The sequence below is a fragment of the Ixodes scapularis genome, unplaced genomic scaffold (genome assembly GCF_016920785.2).
Source record: "Ixodes scapularis isolate PalLabHiFi unplaced genomic scaffold, ASM1692078v2 PGA_scaffold13__105_contigs__length_92229423, whole genome shotgun sequence".
In the NCBI taxonomy this organism is placed as follows: domain Eukaryota; kingdom Metazoa; phylum Arthropoda; class Arachnida; order Ixodida; family Ixodidae; genus Ixodes; species Ixodes scapularis.
The window spans coordinates 26528083-26546206 of record NW_024609839.1 but is presented as its reverse complement, the minus strand read 5'-3'; the positions used below and the strand labels follow the sequence as shown (position 1 = coordinate 26546206).

General features: G+C 44.9%; 1 pseudogene; it reads right to left on the bottom strand.

The window, feature by feature from the left end:
* Positions 1-10577: 10577 nt before the first annotated feature.
* LOC115321375 lies at positions 10578-11454 on the bottom strand (annotated as a pseudogene).
* Positions 11455-18124: the final 6670 nt, after the last annotated feature.

Here is an 18124-nt window from a genome sequence, read left to right as displayed (position 1 = left end):
CGTGTACTGACCTTCGCCTATATATGTTCGCGCATCGCAAGCATCAAGTTGCCGGTGATTGTTGCCGATTTTACTGGGTTGCCCAAACCCAGTGCAATGTCGTCCCATATTGAAAATTGCAGTCGCGAGGATGCCGCCGACGTCGCACTCACGACGCCGCCGAAGCGCCCCTAGCCATGGTCCTGGGAGCCGCCATTTTTTAAATCTGCTCGTCTTGGCTTTAGCCAACTTCTCATTACGAATCCCTCTTGGAGGAGCGCAAAGACTCTTGGCGTACGCACGCAATTTCCGAAAAATAGCGTACACTAAAATAGTCCACGCAAAGCGCAAAACGTGGTTAGCGTTCGGCGCATGCGCAGTGGCGACGACGCTATTCTTTCCGTACGCAAAGCTTTAGCGTGCGCTATTCCGAAACTCCCTATTAGGGAGTTATCGTAGATAGTAGTGAGTTTTAGTAGACCGTGTTTCCCGCTCCGCTAGCCCTCCGCTACGAAGAAAACGCCACTGCGCCTGCGCGCCGATGGCCTTGGCTGTAGAGTTCCGGGAAGCGGAGGGGCTTAGCGGAGGGGGAAACACGGTCTACTAAAACTCACTAGTTTTCGCCGTCCCGCAACGCTCTCCGCAATCCGCTACGATACCCGGAACTACACAGTCAAGGCCATTGGCGCGCAGGCGCAGTAGTGGCTTGTTCGTTGCGGAGAGCTTAGCGAAGGGGGAAACGCGGTCTACGAAAACTCCCTATGTTTTCGTAGACCGCGTTTCTCCCTTGTCACGGGCTACGTTGGAGTATCTAGAGAACGAAAATGCGTTCCCTGCGTTTTCAGACATAGCTTCAGATATTTGGCAACCTTAATTTGAAGCACCAATATGGCGCTTAAGATGCAACCAAGAAGGCTAGTCTTGGTTGGGCACTTGGCGGGTCCAGCCGAGCTAGCTCATGCCAGGCCCTCACCGGAACATCCGGCGAGTTGTTTCCCGTTACAAAGGTGTCACGATTAAATCCATTCCATATCCAATCTGTAGGCTCGAGTGACGCTAGTCTGAAGTGTGCCTTATTTGAAGACCAGACCGCACCAGTGCGGTGCCTCTCAATTCTTTTTTTTTTTTCGTCTTCACGCCGTTCCGTGCACGCAAACGGCGATCTCGGTGATTATGATTCCAGGGTTTCATCTCTCCCGATTTTTTAATCCATTTTTAATCCCGACGTGTTGGGTGGGGTTGCCGTCATCGCAGTCCGTGGGCGTGAGCCTTGGGGCCAAAAACCCGATGCTATACGGCGAGACAGGGAAGAGAAAGAAATGAATACCCCCTCTCTCTCTCTCTTCACTTTGCAGAGCAAAAGTCATTAGCACTAATGACCAAATCGCTTATTTCAGTCGAGACCCTCGCGGACGCCGCCAGTGCGCATGTGCCGCTCATTAACATTCTCACGTGACGTTCGGACCGCAGTAACGCGACGGGAAAGCAGACTATATGGAGAACCTACGGACGTGTGCTCTGTCCGTTACTGGCGTGCTTGGGGGATGGGCGAGTGTCTCGTGCATTGTTAATTAGGGCTGGAGGAGAGGGGGGAGGTGGACAAGAGGGTGAGGGAGAATAATGCGAATGTTCCGAGTGTATAGGACTCTGTGCGTGTTCACTCTTTATTTTTTGTGGTGACTGGGGTTCAGAGATGAAAGGGTTGTCTTGCTGGCGTGCTACCTGGGACCCTTGCCGAAACGATTTCGTACATTTCATGCACACAACCACATGGGTCTTCTGATGGAGGGTCATGTAAAGTTTAAAAATTCGGGGAAACAAAAGCACGGCGCGATATTTGACTAGACTCGCCGAGTATGTATTATATTTTAGAAGCAGGTTTGTTTTGGGAAAATTTTTAGTTAAAGGAAGTTGTGTACCTTGCATCTTATGATTGATTGATGGAAGACATCTGACGAAGCCATATTTGTCAGGAACTAAATATTTTGAGGCCTACTCGGCTTTTTCTTCAGGGGTAACTGGTATTTCTTTCTTTTTTTTCTTCTTTTTTAAGTGTGATATGGCTTAGGCGCGTTGGTCGTATGAGCTATCACTAATTAAAAAAAAGATACCACCGTAGAAGAAGAAAACATATTGAATACTGCGCGTCAACGGCCATGTAGTTATTAGTCACGACCACTTCTCAAAAGGAGGCCAAATAGAAATCGAAAGATCAGGCCCCTAATTGTTGGGACTTGGATGAACATGTTTCTTAAATTATTGTTCTTCTAAACAAACATATCTTTTGTGGAATGTTCACTCTCAAGCCTTATGTTTGTCCCCTTGCTTCTTGAAAATCTCAATAACTTCTGAATTTGGGCGAATATTTTCTAAGCACTTTAAGCATATGTCGTTGTTGTTGTTGTTTTTTCAGAGGAACTGGAGACAAGGACCAGTAAGCCTAATAAAAGATTAGGATAGGTGAGGGGCAAATGGTGTTTAATAGAAAGACTGAAATTGAAGCGAATGTCACTCCCATTCAGAGAAGGTGCAACAAAAAACGCTAACGTCAACACCAAGCACAAGTTCGTAGATACCGGACGATGTACCTTCTATTTGATTTGCTCATCGTACTGTACTGAAATCAGGCAAGAAACACGCTTGCTGATTGATCCTATGCAGCCTCGATTTCATTTTAAAGCTGGAGCTTTACCTTTTTTATCGCAAAATCACAGTTTATATTTGGATGCCTTTATATGTGCATGCCAATATCCCGAATGATGTAGGTACCAGTATACCGGAAATAACTATTTTTAAGATCTACGGCTGGGCAGCCTGGCAACCCAAGAGTCAAGTGACCTGTCCACCACTTTGTTTGGTCAACGATGAGGAAAGCGTTGGCGTGTATAATGTCAAATGGCAAATTCAAATTAAAAAACGTCACTAACAGGTATAATTTAACGTGTAATCAGAATTTTTTTCTTAAGTCGCTCTCGTGGGGCTTACATGTTCTCGCTTGGTAGCCTGCCGCACCTCCCGTCCGGACCAATCAAGAAAGTGTGAACACCGGTTAGACAAGCCAACTATGGCAACTATACCCACATCTGCGCGCAAACTTACCCGCGCTAATTACTACGAGTCTTTAACTACAACCAACAACACCATGAAAAAACATCAGCAATCACTCTATTTACGGTAGCCGGAAGGACTTATCTTCGCTAGCTCCTTCTGCTGTTGTTTTCCCTCCAAACTATTTCTCAACGCCTCCTCAAAGATTACACGTTCAACAGCACTCCCAGCAACAACAACCAGCGCAACACACACCGCACATGTGCGAGACAAGAACCCAGTATGTGCAGGTATGGGTATGTTGCCCGTCTCATCTTCCTACCGCCCACTTTGTTATTGTTTTGTCCCTTTTTTTCTCGAGGGCGCACCTGGTCAGCTCCGTCCCTCCTAACAATGAATCGCCGCCAAGTATCGGATAACTTTTCCCATCCATATGGAGCCCGCGCGCACGCGGGCTTCAGACAACATCTTTGAGAAAGCAATGCCGACATCGGAGCCGAGAGTCGTGAGCTTTCCGTCTCTCGCCGAGCAGAGTACGAGCAGGCTCCGACGGGGTCTCGAGGCGGCTCCGACTCCTCCCCCAGACAAAGAGCTGGAACGCCTTCCATCTTTCGGGCTTTGTTATTACGGACCCGTGCACGGTGTTATTTTGGCTTCACACTAACCATTTCTCTCTCCGAAAGTGATCGTTTCTGTGTTGTTTTTTTTCTTTTGTTTTGTTTTCTTTTTTTCTGGGATTTTTCGTTCGGTCCGCTCCTGTTGTCTTCGGGAGGAAGAGAGTGCCGTATCGGCTTCGCGTTAAATCTATACTCCGTTTAAACTTACGGTGAACCAAAGGAAACGCTACGAGACGTTAGAGCCAATCCCGTGCGGACGGAGCGTCACGTGACCTTCGAAAGGGACCCAGCTCATTGGAGAAGTCCGTTGTCACGTGATATCCTCGCAGCATCGGATTGGCTGCGGATGGCGCGTAGCATTAGCTGTGGTGCATCGTTAGGTGAAAACTGAGAATATCTATGTGTGTCTGCTTTGCTCGATGCAAACCGCCGTTTGGAAAACTAAATACATATAAATAAAACAAAAAGTTTTCAGACGAAGCTTGGGAGAGGGTAAACGGAGATGGGCGCACAAACGAGAGAAGAAAAAGTGGGTGCGAGAAATGAACCGAAAGACAAAAGAAGGCGGATTGCGCTGAAACGGAAAAGAAGCGAGTGTCTGCGAGCGTTCCAAATAGCGAAAGCTTTCCTGGAATTCGCTCAATAAGCGATGTTATAAGGAGGAAGGGAATTTTCAAAATACAGTACAAACAAACAAACAAACAAACAAAACGAAAGTGCTCCGGGATACATTTATGCATTAGCCTCGTGATTTCGGGTTTTGCGCACAAATACGCTTTAAGGGAGAACGTCCAACAACAACAAGAACAAAAAAATGAAGCGATAAAATATAATAAAGCTGGACACCTGAACATGGTGGCGGTAATTAGAAGGGAAGAAAGTGATTACGTTTTCACAAGCGGGGAAGATGCAGTGTGTAATTAAAGATGCTGGCTTCGTTGATGAATTCCGATCGACTAGCCCCCCCCCCCCCCCCCCCCCCTTCTTGGCAAAAACATTTTACTCCTTTTCTTTGTTTTTTTTTTCCTCAACTTACAGCGAGTGGTCGGTTTTGGGGGCACATCCATTTCCAGCCGTCGCGCTAAATAGTAAAAAAAACAAAAACATAATATAATGGAAAGACGTGTTTCTTTCTTTTTTTTTTTTTTTCTCGGGCACTCATGAATCTGCATTTCAATCACTTTTTATCGCTTTATCATGGTCGTTGATGAGCAAGTGTGCTGGTACGCTTAGCCGGCACGTGTTTTCGTTATTCATACGCGGAGGTCTTAATCGCCGAGATAAGGTGTACCAACATTATTCTACCACGTTTCATCCGATGAAAATTGAGGCGGCAAAGACTCAAAAAATGCTTGGCTAGCTTTGCAACTAAATAGAATTTACAAACGTAATAAAAAAAAACGCAGTTACCGTGTTTCTTGATATATATTGTCCGCAGGGGTGAATAGACCCATTCCAAAATTCAATTCCATCTGGTGGCTGAAATGGCGGTTTACCTTTTGCCCTACTAATGGCGGCAATGAACCTCCAGCCTGCAGTATTTTATCGGGCAGCGTCACTTTTTAAATTTAGTTTAATTTAATTTAAATAATGTGATTCAAACAAAACCATGCAATCATTGTTTTTAAGTTGCCCGCCCGTCAATGTATTTCTCACCAAATTTTAGGGAAAATTTGACGTCACATAACCCGCCATCTCTTCACCTGTATTACAATTTAGTCTCAACGCAATGCTTAGCCGGAAAGCTCACGTCACGTGACATATGTACCAATTCAGTTCCCCCGCTAAACTTAGCGGTAAAATTGATGTCACGTGACCTGACGTCACGCGACCTATGCACTAAGTTAGTTTCCTCGCTAAATTTAGCGGAGAAAATGATACAAAAATAAAGATTACATTTCACTCCCCCGAAACGAGTGTTTAATATCTTCTAAACAAATTTAAGCGATTGTTCCTTAAATACTGCATATCATGCTTTATAAGACTTTTGATATAAAGGTCACTGCCGATTTGAAAATAACGTCTTTACACAGTCTGGGGGAAACTAATCAGAATGAGCGAATATTGAACCATTGAACACGCTCAAATATACTTCTTTGATAGTGTAAGCATGACCCCAACCTTATCAGTTTATATGTAAAACAATCATTGCTACCTTTCACACGTCAGACACTAATGTAGGCTGCTGGGGAAAAAAACAAATATGTTTAACTTAACGAGGCGTCTGCAGTTGTGCACATATTCCGCAAAAATGAATGAACTATTGCTGTGGCTTTAGATCTTGATTCTTGCATTTTTTTATATTTTCTGTTACATGCATGTCAAGAACGTAAGCAGTTGAATAGGGCAGGTTGCCCACACATTTCAGGATGATGACTTGCAAATTCATACTCCCAAGGAGACTGGAAGCGTAAGAGTCATAGAAGTTCTATGACTGTTACGCTTACAGTCTCCTTGAGAGTATATAGAACGCATTTCACAAAACATTCACAGCGATACCTGCAGTATGGGCTCTTACCGCCACTGGAAATGCCAACCGCTGTCGTTGTAGTTGTTGATGTTGTAATGGTAGTAATAAATCGTACTTGTAGTTGTAGTGTTAGGGCTTTGGGGTGTCCGTCATGAATATTCCAAACTGCTTGAAAAAGGACGCTCGCCGCCGCGATGCTCTCAGGATTCAATCCTGGGTCCGCTGCTTGCGAAGCGCGTGAGTGATATACCGCAGAGCGATGCCACGGCTTTGAGAATCCGCTTTATATACAGTACTTCTAAAACAGACATCTGCGTATCAGTCTTGTCTAGTTCCCGCTAGATGCCCACAGTTGTTGTGACGTCCAGTTAGAAAATTATACCTCATTCTTAATTAATTTCACATTTATTCGAAGTTAATTGTCAAAATTAAATGCTTCGGCTCGGTGGCGCAAGCCGCAGCTCGATCAAAAGGGTTCAGTCGTATCCATCTATCCATATACTATGTACAACGAGGTAGAGGGACTTGTAGCGATAAACCGGCGTTCCGGTCCGCACACGAAAGTGACCCCCCCCCCCCCCCCTCTTTCCAGGCCGCCGCCGCAATACGCCAATGTGGCTACTCGTCACGTGACCCAACAAAATACGTGACGTCACAGGCAAGATGACAGGCCCCAGCTGGGCCGGAGCTTGTCTGGTGCGTTGTTCGTTGTTGTTCCGAGCGAGTTGATTTCAGATTTGGGAGCCGTGATCTGAGGCCGGTCGCAAGCGACTTCAGAGTTGAGCGTGGTCGCTCACGTAGGTATAGCGTGAAAATACGGAGGAAGGGTGCGCATTTCGCTGTCGATCGGCGGGTTTTTTGACACGAAAGAAACAGAATCGGCCATGCGTTGCTTGGACCTCGGATGTATCTGATATCGCTAGAATAAACTTTAACGTGACGTTTTTGTACTTTCGTTGACCATCGGAATCTCCGAGGTCTGCAGTGAACCGTGCACAATGTATTTGGAAGCACAGTTTAGCCTACAAAAATGGCGAAAGTCATTCTTGGCAGTGTGCAGTCGTGGTGCTGCTTCGCCCAATTGACCTGAAGCTCACTCCGGATCTGCAGCGCACTAGAAAACCGCTTTGAAGCTGATAGCTCCTTGCCGCGCTAGATTATTCTGTGCTGCTTTCTAAATTGTTCTGGCGTAGACGTGCACTTTCACAAAGCACAGGTGTCACACTGTGACTTTCAAATGCCAGAAAAGTACACCCACATCCGTTTCCGTTCGGTTCGTCCACGGCAGTTGTCAAAACACCAAGGATGTGACTTATTCAGACAGATTTCCGCGCAAGCAATTCAGTTACTTTTCTGGTAGGATAAACACTCTTCGTTAAGTTTTATTATATTGTCACGGATGCTTGTTCCAGTCGCTTCTTTTGTTAGTCTCTGCTATTCTGAAGCTCCAGACCATGCTCAGCTGTCATCGTGTGTTCTGGTGGAGGAGCTGGGTGCTCCCACCCGAAGTCCATTCCTCGTACGCCCTAAGGAGCCGCGATACAAGTTCGATCCACTGGTTTGAGAACCACGAATCCACCTTGACGTCGCGGGAGGTTCGCAAGACCGAGCTGAAGCGCACCCTGCTCAGCCAACATCGACGAGAGAAAGAGACGAAGCTCTGCTTCGGTCCAGGATACAGGGCCTCAACGAGAGCGTCACCGCCTTCGTGGAGGATGTTTTGCGCCTGAGCACCAGTGCCGAACCTCACGCTGCAGAAGAGAAGAAACAGAGAGTCCTCATGTGGAGAGTGAGGGACAATATCTTCAGCTGCCTGGTCCGTAACCCTAACACAGCTGTCGAAGAGTTTGTTACCGAGGCTTCATACATGGAATATGCCCTGCAGGCCCGAATCAGTCACTATTAACGACTCACCGGCGTTTCCACACTCGAGTCGTTCAGATGCAACTTCAACACCAGCCTCCCCAGGTGTTGGTGACATCATGGATGACGTTGTCCGGGAGGACCTCAGGAAGCTACTTCCTGCCACCAGTCGCCCGGCTTTCATTTCGATTTCCTAGGTTGCTCGGGAAGAAGTTAAACAGGCTTTTGAACTGGAGACTTCTGCGAGCAAAGCGGCATCTGATGAACCGAGGGTGACCTGCGCCGTAATGGCACGACGGTCGCCACCGGCTGCCTGTTAGTACCCCCGCGCCAACTCGACGGGACACCGCAACGCCACAGTATTCCGGACGTCAGAAAGAACCAGTGTAGGTCCTCGCTGAACAACGTAAACCGAAGAAGACGGACATGTGGCGAACAGCCGACCGACGGCACTCTGCTACCACTGTGATGAGGCCGACCACGTCTACCGGAGGTATCCGTACCGACGAATAGGCCTGCGTGGGTTCGCGCCGAACGACCTTCAACCACGTCTCTCGGGGAGGCCACGGGACAATAAAGGCTCGTTCCCACTCTTGCAACCGAGTAAGACCGAGAGAGACAGAACCTGTTTTTAAGCCTCTTGCGACGACTTAGGACCAGGTGCGCTGCTGCGGAGCTGGTCCTAAGACGTCGTAAGAGGATTAAAAACCGGTTTTGCCTCTCTCGGTCGTACTCGGTTGCAAGAGTGTGAACGAGCCTTAAGGAGTATCTTGGGCGGCCTCGGTCCCCGGTGTCAACACTACCCCGAAGCCGCTGATCCTTATCGCCTCGACGTGCCCATTGCCTCGACCAGGGGTAACCACGACACATGTTTCTGCACTGAGCATGACAAAGCAGGTGAGCGACAATGCAGTGACAGTTGATTTGGTGTCGGACGTCGTCCAAGGGCAATAATTATTCGCCTACACCAATTACCTGTGTCCACTCCACGATGGACACTTTGCGCACGATTCTAACTTTGTGGGATAAAACCGCTGAGTGGCTTAAAGAAATTAAATGATTGGTCCTATTCAACAACTGGACACCCGGCATCACCCGACATCACTTTGCCACACGAAACAGAAATTGCAGTTGTCGCGGCATGCAGAAGAAATTGCCAATGTGGAATGGAAGTGAAGTGGCTTGAATAGCAAAAAAACATTGGCTCTAATCATCAAGCCAACGGTACAGCAAAAGGCACCGTCACGTAAGTCACAAATGCCTGAACTTGCTACATTGGTGTAGAAAACTACCAGCAAAATTTGCGTATTACAAGGTGAAGTGATTTGTGGACTGCTATTTTTTCTAATTCGAGCATCTCAGCCAACCCTGCAGCTTCAGCGCATCGGATGTCAGTGGCGGCACATGACATATGATCGCAAGACGGTTGGTGGGTGCCAGCAAGACTGTGAGGTCAGTCAAAGTCACCACTCGACCAAACTAAACACCGACGTGCCAGGAGCTGGAGCGTCATCCGACAACAAGGAGCAGAAGCACTATGACTGTGCGCCTGACATGAGAATGTCGCAAAAATAACTTGCTATGGAACCGCTTGATACGAATGAATAATCATGTGACCAAGTGGAAATATACATTTTCGATATGCTAACCGAATACTCGTTATATTCACACTCCAGCATTTACTCCCTCAGAGTCAAAACCACCAAGAATCGAGTTCACTGAAGCAGTGGAGCTTTTGAGGACACTCGAATCTCTGTGCAGGCTGGCGGTGTACGCAGACTTCTTGCATGAGGGCTGCGTTCCTTCCACCCCTTCTGAACATACGGTGTATCCCAAAACAAACTCCGGTGATGTCAAAATGGTATCCATTCGTTCATTTCCTCCAAGGGCCCTCGTAAGCATTGCAGAGAGGATATTTTAAACTATACATACATCAAAATAACATCATAGCGCTCTAAAATTAATAAGCACAAAACAGGCCCAGCTATTGAACGAAAAATTCCATTCGCAAGGAACAATTAATTTTGTAACTTGTTAGATACAAAAACAAAAACGCCTCTGAGCCTCTAGTTTAACAGTATGGGATGATTATGTATATATAAAATTGTTATATAGCAGGACATTCTATGTCCATGTTACAAAATAGCATTTGAAAAGCCCCATCATGCGACATTGACTGTCACCATTTATTTTTTCGGGGTAAAGCATGTGAATGAACCCCTTTTCACGTCGAACACTAATGCAGTGCTCTAATTAAATAGGCGCTGAGCCGAGTTCACAGTGATTGCTGACATAACATTCTTGTCGAATACATGCCCGAAGTATGAATGTTTCGGGTAATTAGCGCAGTAGCTACTATACTCCGTTTCACCACAATTTTGTAAGCGGCGAACGCTACAGTCTAGTGAGTCAATATGCATGTTCTATTCAATTCAATTCAATTTTATTGACCGAAGAACGTATACAAAATGTTGAAAAAAGCATATGAACCCATAGCCGCTAGGTCAGTTTGGGCTCATTGACAAAATATCATAAGAACACAGAGCGCCATGCATGTCTTTATAAAAATCCTCCCAATCTTATTTCCACAATATTGGGAGCTAATTTAGGTTACTACTACCAACAAAACGATGATGAAGATGAACGATTATTGAGGTAGACAAGAGGAGATAGTGCTTCAGTGCTTTGTTAAAGGTATGCGAATTTTAAAGGTCGTCCGATATTGCGTGCCAGATTTTTGTCCCAAAGAATTGAATTAGCCTTTGCCCGTAAACGTTGTGGCACTGTGGAAGGTTAAAGTGTCCAGACAAATTTTCACTAGTTTGACGGAAACCTTTAAGAAGTACAGTTATCGGACATGAGTTGTTCGAGGTAACTATTTTGTGAAAGAGCCTGGCATTTTTATACTTTACTAGTTTATGAAGTGTAAGAATGCTTACGTAATCAAATAAAATGCTTGATACCTGTGTATAGTGCGACTAGGTTGTAATTCGAATTGCCCTTTTCTTGTAAACCAATAATGGGCGTGAAATACGTGTAACATGTTGTGCCCCATGTTTCTGTACAGTGTGTTAAATTGCAGTGGAATATCGAGAAGTAAATCATTTTTAAGGTTGAAGAGTCGAAGCACTTTCGAGCCTTCAGCACAATACAGCAAGCATATGACAGTTTTTGGCAAATATAGGCGATGCGATGTTCCCAATGTAACTCTGAGTCGAATATTACTCCCAGATAGTTGAATGTGTATACTTATTCCATAATAAAGTTGGCAATATAAATTTTTCACTTAGCATGGTTTATTTGTTTCTTTGTTTCAGTGGAATATAACATACTTCGTCTTTTTTATCTATATATTCAGCGTCAAGTTGTTCCAGTTGGACCGATCCTGGACAATCATCAGTTCTTCATTGATATTAATATCATTGATATTATCCAACGATAATTTGTGTAGTAAATGGCTGTATCATCTGCGCACATTTTTATTTCAAAATTAATAAGTAAATGTGAGAGATAATTGACATATAATGAAAATAAGACAGGACCCAGCACTGATCCCTGCGGAATCCCTGTTGTGATTGGCCTAATATTTGATTGACTATTCGACATGGAGACATATTGAAAGCGAGAAGTTAAATAGCTTTTGGAAAAGCTTAATGATGAGCCTCTAAACCCGTATCTCTCCAATTTATTAAGTAGATTGGAATGACCGACAGTGTCAAAATCTTTGTTTTAATATCAAGGAAAATGCAGAATAATAATGTTGTCATTAAGTGAGTTGTTCATTGCTTGACTAAGTGATAGAACAAGACTTGACGTAGACTTTTTAGGTCGGAAGCCGTGTTGGAGCAGGGTTATTTTTTTTAATTGGTCTATGAAGGCATTTATGTGTTTTACTACAAGTTTTTCAAATAATATGTTCATACCATTTAGAACTGATATTGGCCCGTAATTTTCAGGTTCGTTAGCATCATCATTCACACCCTTAAATATTGGGCACACTGTAGCTATCTTCAACGAGTCCGGATATATTTTGGTTATCAAATAATGGTGAAGCATATATTGTAATGGAATACCCAGTATATCAATATTAAATTTTAAGACTTTAATTGGAATTCCACCATATCCAAATGATTTGTTTATGGGCATATTCATAATGATAGATGCGATTTCTTTAAGTGTTATTTCCTCGAATACACCGGCATTCGGAATAAAGAGGGGCCGTAGAAACGTTGGCGTAGTGTTGGAAATAATGTCATTCGCAAGCTGCGTCCCACGTAGGAAAAAAAAAAAGCATTCCACTAGCGATAAGGTTACTGTAGTATTCCTTTTTATGTTTTCTTATCAGAGACACTGACAATTTACGTTAATGTCTATATTGTCTGAGATAAAAGCTGCTGTGTTTGTGCTGTTTCAGCTTTTACTTCCAAGTGTGGTTTTTTTTCTTTTAGTGCACTAAGAATGCACTGAGTCATCCATGAGCAGATCGGATCTAGGTAACGTCGCTGTTTCAACTCGTCTCAAAGTTGAAGAGCGGCACATGACAACATTAAATAGGAGTGCTCCCTTTGTGCGGAGAGCTGTCGCATATCGTCATTCCGCCTCTCTGATTGCCTCAAAAGAGCTGTAGCCTTCGCTCTTTTCCTAGTTATTGTCAAACGAAGTATGGACGGCACACACTTTAGAAAAAAGTATATTGAAGAGTTTGAAAGGAATGGTAGTCAAAGTTTTGGTACAAGACTGCTTACAGGCAAGGAGCGAACACAAACACAACTTATTTCGTTCGTGTAATTAGAACAAGTAAGTAAAAAACCGCCTAATGCAATGAAGTATTGATGAAAACACTTCAATAAATCCCATAAAAGTGAAAAATGTGCAGTTCATTTTTACAATTCCAAGCTGAATTAAATTGAACGACTTGCTTTAATTTCAGAAAGCCTAAGGGCCAAAGCGGCATTACATTACATTATATTAAGTAGGCGGTATTGCTGTAAAATCAGCCAAACAAGAAATCCAACAGAAAACCACAATACCATAAAAAGCTCTCAAAAACACTATGAACCATTATATAATATATTCAGAAAAACGTCGGTTAAAAAGAGGGGTACTTCGATTTATTCAATGATACACAAAACACACGCAGAACTACAAGCTACTAAAACAGGAAATTAAAATTAAAATATAGATTCAAAACAAAAATGACAAAAATGAGAAGAAATAACAAAAAAAAGGGGGGGGGGGGGGTAAATTTCAGTTTATGCTTCAAGCAGCCAGAGGACTGCAGTCTGGAAGGCGGAAGATTCTCTAAAGGTGACTATGCATTGAGGCGACGAATTCCAATCATGTATTGACAATATTTTGGGAGAGTTTTGATATCTCACTGTACGTGCGAATACTGATAGAACCCTCAGTGCATGTCCGCCACGGGCAGAAATGCGATGCGCCGGCCATATATAAGATGATGCAAATGATGAGTCACCGTAGCAAAGAGAGTGAAAGCATAATAAGCGAAAAATATTTCATCGAATGTCAAGATTTAAAATGTTAAGAGAGTGCAGACACGCTCTGATGGCAAGAGTAAGACCTCAGGATGAATCTTGCAGTCTTATTTTGTGCGGACTCCAGACAATGCCTTAAGATAGCTTGATATGGATGCCATATAACTAAAGCACACTCCAACGTTGTAGTGATTTATACCTTTAAAGTCTCGTTTCTACATTATCAAGTTGCAAAGGACATCTAAGAAACCCGAGCTTTTTAGCGCCTCTTTACTTATAAAATATACGAGCGTTCCAACTCAAATCGGGAGTAAAAAAAAATTCAAGAAGACACATAAGACTGCTTACGTGTAAGAATACAAAAGCATTCGTACACGCAGCACATTCCTACTAGCAGCATGTCTTTAATTTATTACCGAAGGCACCACTAGCAAAACGCCGTGTGCGCTCTACAAAGGGTCATGTCAGTGAAGGTTTAGTTTAGATTTTTTATTTTTTTTTTTGAAGGCTTTGCCATTTTGATTTAATGTATCCGCTACCGGTAAATGTTGAGGGTTCAAGCTTCAGTTCCGGCTCGTGATATAAAAATATCGGTCCCGTTCCCTTTACGGTTACCAAAAAGCTTTCGCTTCTCATCTGTTTTCGGTTCGGATTAAGGTTAGGATGGGAGTTTCCGGTAATGGGCTGAAATTCCACGTGCGGAATGAGTACACGATACACTCGTTAAATCCCTAGTAAGTGATTGTGTACCTTGTTTTATTTATGTTGGCATGGAAACCGAACCATTTGTGCTTACATTACCCGTCTGAGGTATGCACGAACAAGCGTACAAATTTCTCGGTGTATAGGAATTTCTTTATAAAGCATTAGGCTTTAAAAACCTCCATGCTTATCTGTGTTTTATCGAGGACATTGCATCGGTGCAGTCCTTCACTCTTACTCTGACCGTCAACGGTAGCCCGTTAGCCATCAATCTTGTTTTTTTTTCGTTTTCTTTTTCTTTTTTTTTTATAGCGGACTTTTTTTTGTGTGTGGTCTTAAAAGGCTAAAGTTACAAGCAAAAACTGTAATTGCCAAGACAGCCTGGCACGAAAACAATGGCGACCCTCGTAGTTTAGGCAGCACCTGACAAGTACAAGCACACAGTATTCTATCCTATGATATGACGAAACCTAAAAACTGCAAGAGCAGCTCCACCCACAAAAAACAACGCTCCAGTGTATGCCCAACGCCCCTTCTAACGTTGGGCATTCAACGGCGCGTTGCTTCTGTGGGCGCCTATCTCGTAAAACAACGGAGAGCGTCAGATGCGCCTCGCTTGCGTGGCATCATTAGAAAAAAAATGTGTGCTTTGTCATTTGGTTCAGGGGATGCCCTTAAGGACGCATATTTGCTTTTCGCAAACAGGTTCGTCACGTTACCCTTTTGCAAGTCAAGCTTGCGTATCGCAAGGACTTTAAAACTACACACGTTTCGGTGAGACGTGCTTGGATTGCGCCGCCGTCAGGTCCCTCAAAAACCACAACGGGCCGCACTCGTTGCACGAATACCCAAAGGGGTTCTCCCGGAATGCATTCTGAAACTCGTCGCTGCAGAGAAGAGAACAACGTCGTGCACGAGGCGGACGCCACTTTGCGTCCGCCTTGTGCTCATGTAGCTCGTCGTCTGCGGTCTGCCGTTGACGCCTTCTCTTTCAAAGTCGCCAAGCCTTCAAAAAAAAAAATTGACAAAAATAGCCAACTGGAGCCTAGGTCTTTTTGTTTTCTTTTTGTAGCCGAACAGTAGCCCGACAGGTGCGAAACTGCGCAAAAACGTTGGGCATTGTTTTCGGTATGCGCAATAAAAAGAGCAACGTTGCTTTCGCTTTTCCTGCTGCAGTAATACCGATCCAATAAAAGGCAGTATATTGCAGGAAGTTGTACGTAAACCATATGAGTAAAAATGAAGTTCAGTAGCTCCGAAAGTTTTGCGCAGGCACTACATTGGCAGGAGGTAAACAGAGCAATATCAGAGCTAACTTTTTTGTATTTTGTTTCAGTCAAGTCGCAGGCTCGACACATTAACCACCCACTGCTGATTGTTAGGTGCCACACTATTACGGTGCTTTCTTGTTTCCGCATGTTTTATCAGATGGGCTGAAGTAACTGAAGCTATAACACACTCTAGCTTTCCTAACCAAGCGCCGATCCGCGATTCTCAAACAACTTCCCACCAACTCCTGTGTAGATTCTTCAGAACACTCAAAACGTTCATGCAAAAGTGTCGTGGCGTCACAGGTTCATGCTGGAAGTCTTCATTGCAATGAAACGCACTATCGTTCGAAAAGTAGCAAGAAAGTAGCAAATTAGCCAACCTCAATTTTCAGTAGCCATGGATTTAAAAAAAAAAAAAAATAATCGAATTGGCGCCAAGTAAACCAACTTGGCAAGCCTGTCCTCTTTGCCTCTTTTAAACGCCCGAAGGGCATTCAAATGGCGAGAAGGCGGGACATCTTCTCGCCAGAGAAGACGTTGTTGTGAGAGGGGCGATGATGAAAGGGAGAGAGTGTTAGCGCGGCGGAGTGCTGCCACCCTCTCCCTCTCATGGTCGCCCTTGTCCCCGCGATCACATGGTTTTTTTTTTTTGCGTTCGAACTACGCCGGATCTCGCCGAAAAGGTACTAGGAGCTACCGCTGTACATTGGTGCGTTCGTATGGACGTTTTCTGTTTCCTGTCGTTCTTAGACAAGTGACTTCCGTATCTGGTATGCGGGACGAAAACATAATAATACATTTCAACCTGGAATATGCGAAAAAATTTAGGTGAGGCAAAATAATAATGTGTGACAATCACGCAATTTTTGTAGATATCTTTGAGCGGCGGAAAGAGATCAAAACGATGCTTCTTACCGCATACCAGAAGTGACGACATTCATGATGGCTGCGCCCTTGTGGAAAGGTGTATACTGAGTGGCGCAATGACGCCATTTTCTGGGAATTGGGAGTGTTCTCCCACGTGGTAGCCAACAACCCATATTTAAATTCTTTCGAGAAATTTTTGAGCGTTTGTTATATTTTAAAAGAATCTTGATAGCGAGGCTGGTGTTCTAAATCTAACGTAAGGAACACGAGACTGGTGCAAGCCCTGGTGCTGCACTCGTGTCCAACCTGTGCCTCGCGTTCCCCTCTTTTATGTGACGTCATAAATTCAGCACTACAGCATTGCTATTCGCGACTCCAGCAACCTATAGAGGTCGCCGCTATCGGGCAACTATGGCGGCCTTAGACAGGTCGTGCCGTACCTTGTGCCAGCTCAACGCACAACGCTCGGGTTTCAGCAGGCTAGCATTGGGCTCAAAGTGGATTGCCCCCATTTTTAATCACTAAGTTCCAAACCTGCGGCGATGGTTCGGCGTAAGCGAGCTCCCAGATGCATGGCCTTCTTTGGAGAAGCGATGGGAGGACTGCGGTGCTGATGAACATTTGCTTGGCGCGCAATGCCTGGTTCGCGCGGTAGGGTAGGTTGCCTTCAGAGCGACCTGCAGGCAAAACGCTCATACAACAGTAACGACAGAGTCAACGGGGGACAACTGTTCTATCGCGCCAACCGCCGACAACATGTGATTATTGAAGCTACGAGGTACAAGCAGGAATCCCGAAAGGACCTGCTTCGTTCAGTTCAGTGTTTTCCCGCTAGGTGCCCTCCAATTTGGTGGACTGTCGAATAGTCGGCGACAGGTAAAAAATACAGTGTAGCTTTCTGCTTTTGGTAACACTTTGTCACACGTGCAACCCGGCGGTAGGCAACGAGCGCTTGGTGGACGCGAAGTTTCTAGAGTTCCAACTTCTAGCCCGTCAGTCACAAACTACATAGATGCTGATAAGTTTTAACTAAAAACGGCAAACGGCGACTGAAACGCACGAAAACGCAATGCGCACACCTCGTCCATGTAGCCTTTATACAATATGACTGTGTGATCTCATCTCGAGGGTTACACTCACGCTTTCGTGTACCAAAAAAAAGCGCTCCAGAGACTAATGACATAGGTTGGAGACTGCGTTCATTCACCGTCACACTCTAAGAAACCTCAAGCGTGAACTTTTCCACAAAGCACTTGAGACCCAATCACTGATCGGTGGAGAGAGTTCCACTGAGCACCCTTCCAAGTGCTTTGCAAGAAAGTAGAGGTGGAGAGAGTTCCACTGAGCACCCTTCCAAGTGCTTTGCAAGAAAGTAGATTCATCAGACTTCTCAGAGGGCAGTAACTGGCGATAAGTATGCGCCATCTTCGGCTCTTTTTCTCCGTCAAGAAGGGGCAGGGCGAACCAAGAAACAAAATGGTGGCATTCGAGAACAGAAGCTCACGTCCGCCAAGAGTGAAAGTGAGGATGTTCTCGGCTAAAGCATCCTTCTCCCCTTCGTCACGCTCAGCGAACTAAAACAGATGATGGAAGGCGCGGCTTTCCGAGTAAACTGGGTTTGTTGGCCTTTTCGGCAAGCTCAAGTCTCTTGCTGTTTGCGAAACGCCCTGGTGATTTCCTCTGCCAGCCTCGCGGCCTGGGCTCACACAGTCAGGTTATCAGAGCGGCTCCGACGGTCGGTCGCTCTTGGCGCATCCCAAAACCTCGTTCTCGAATTAAGGTGTGTGCTCGCGTGTGCTTCTGTTTCGTTGT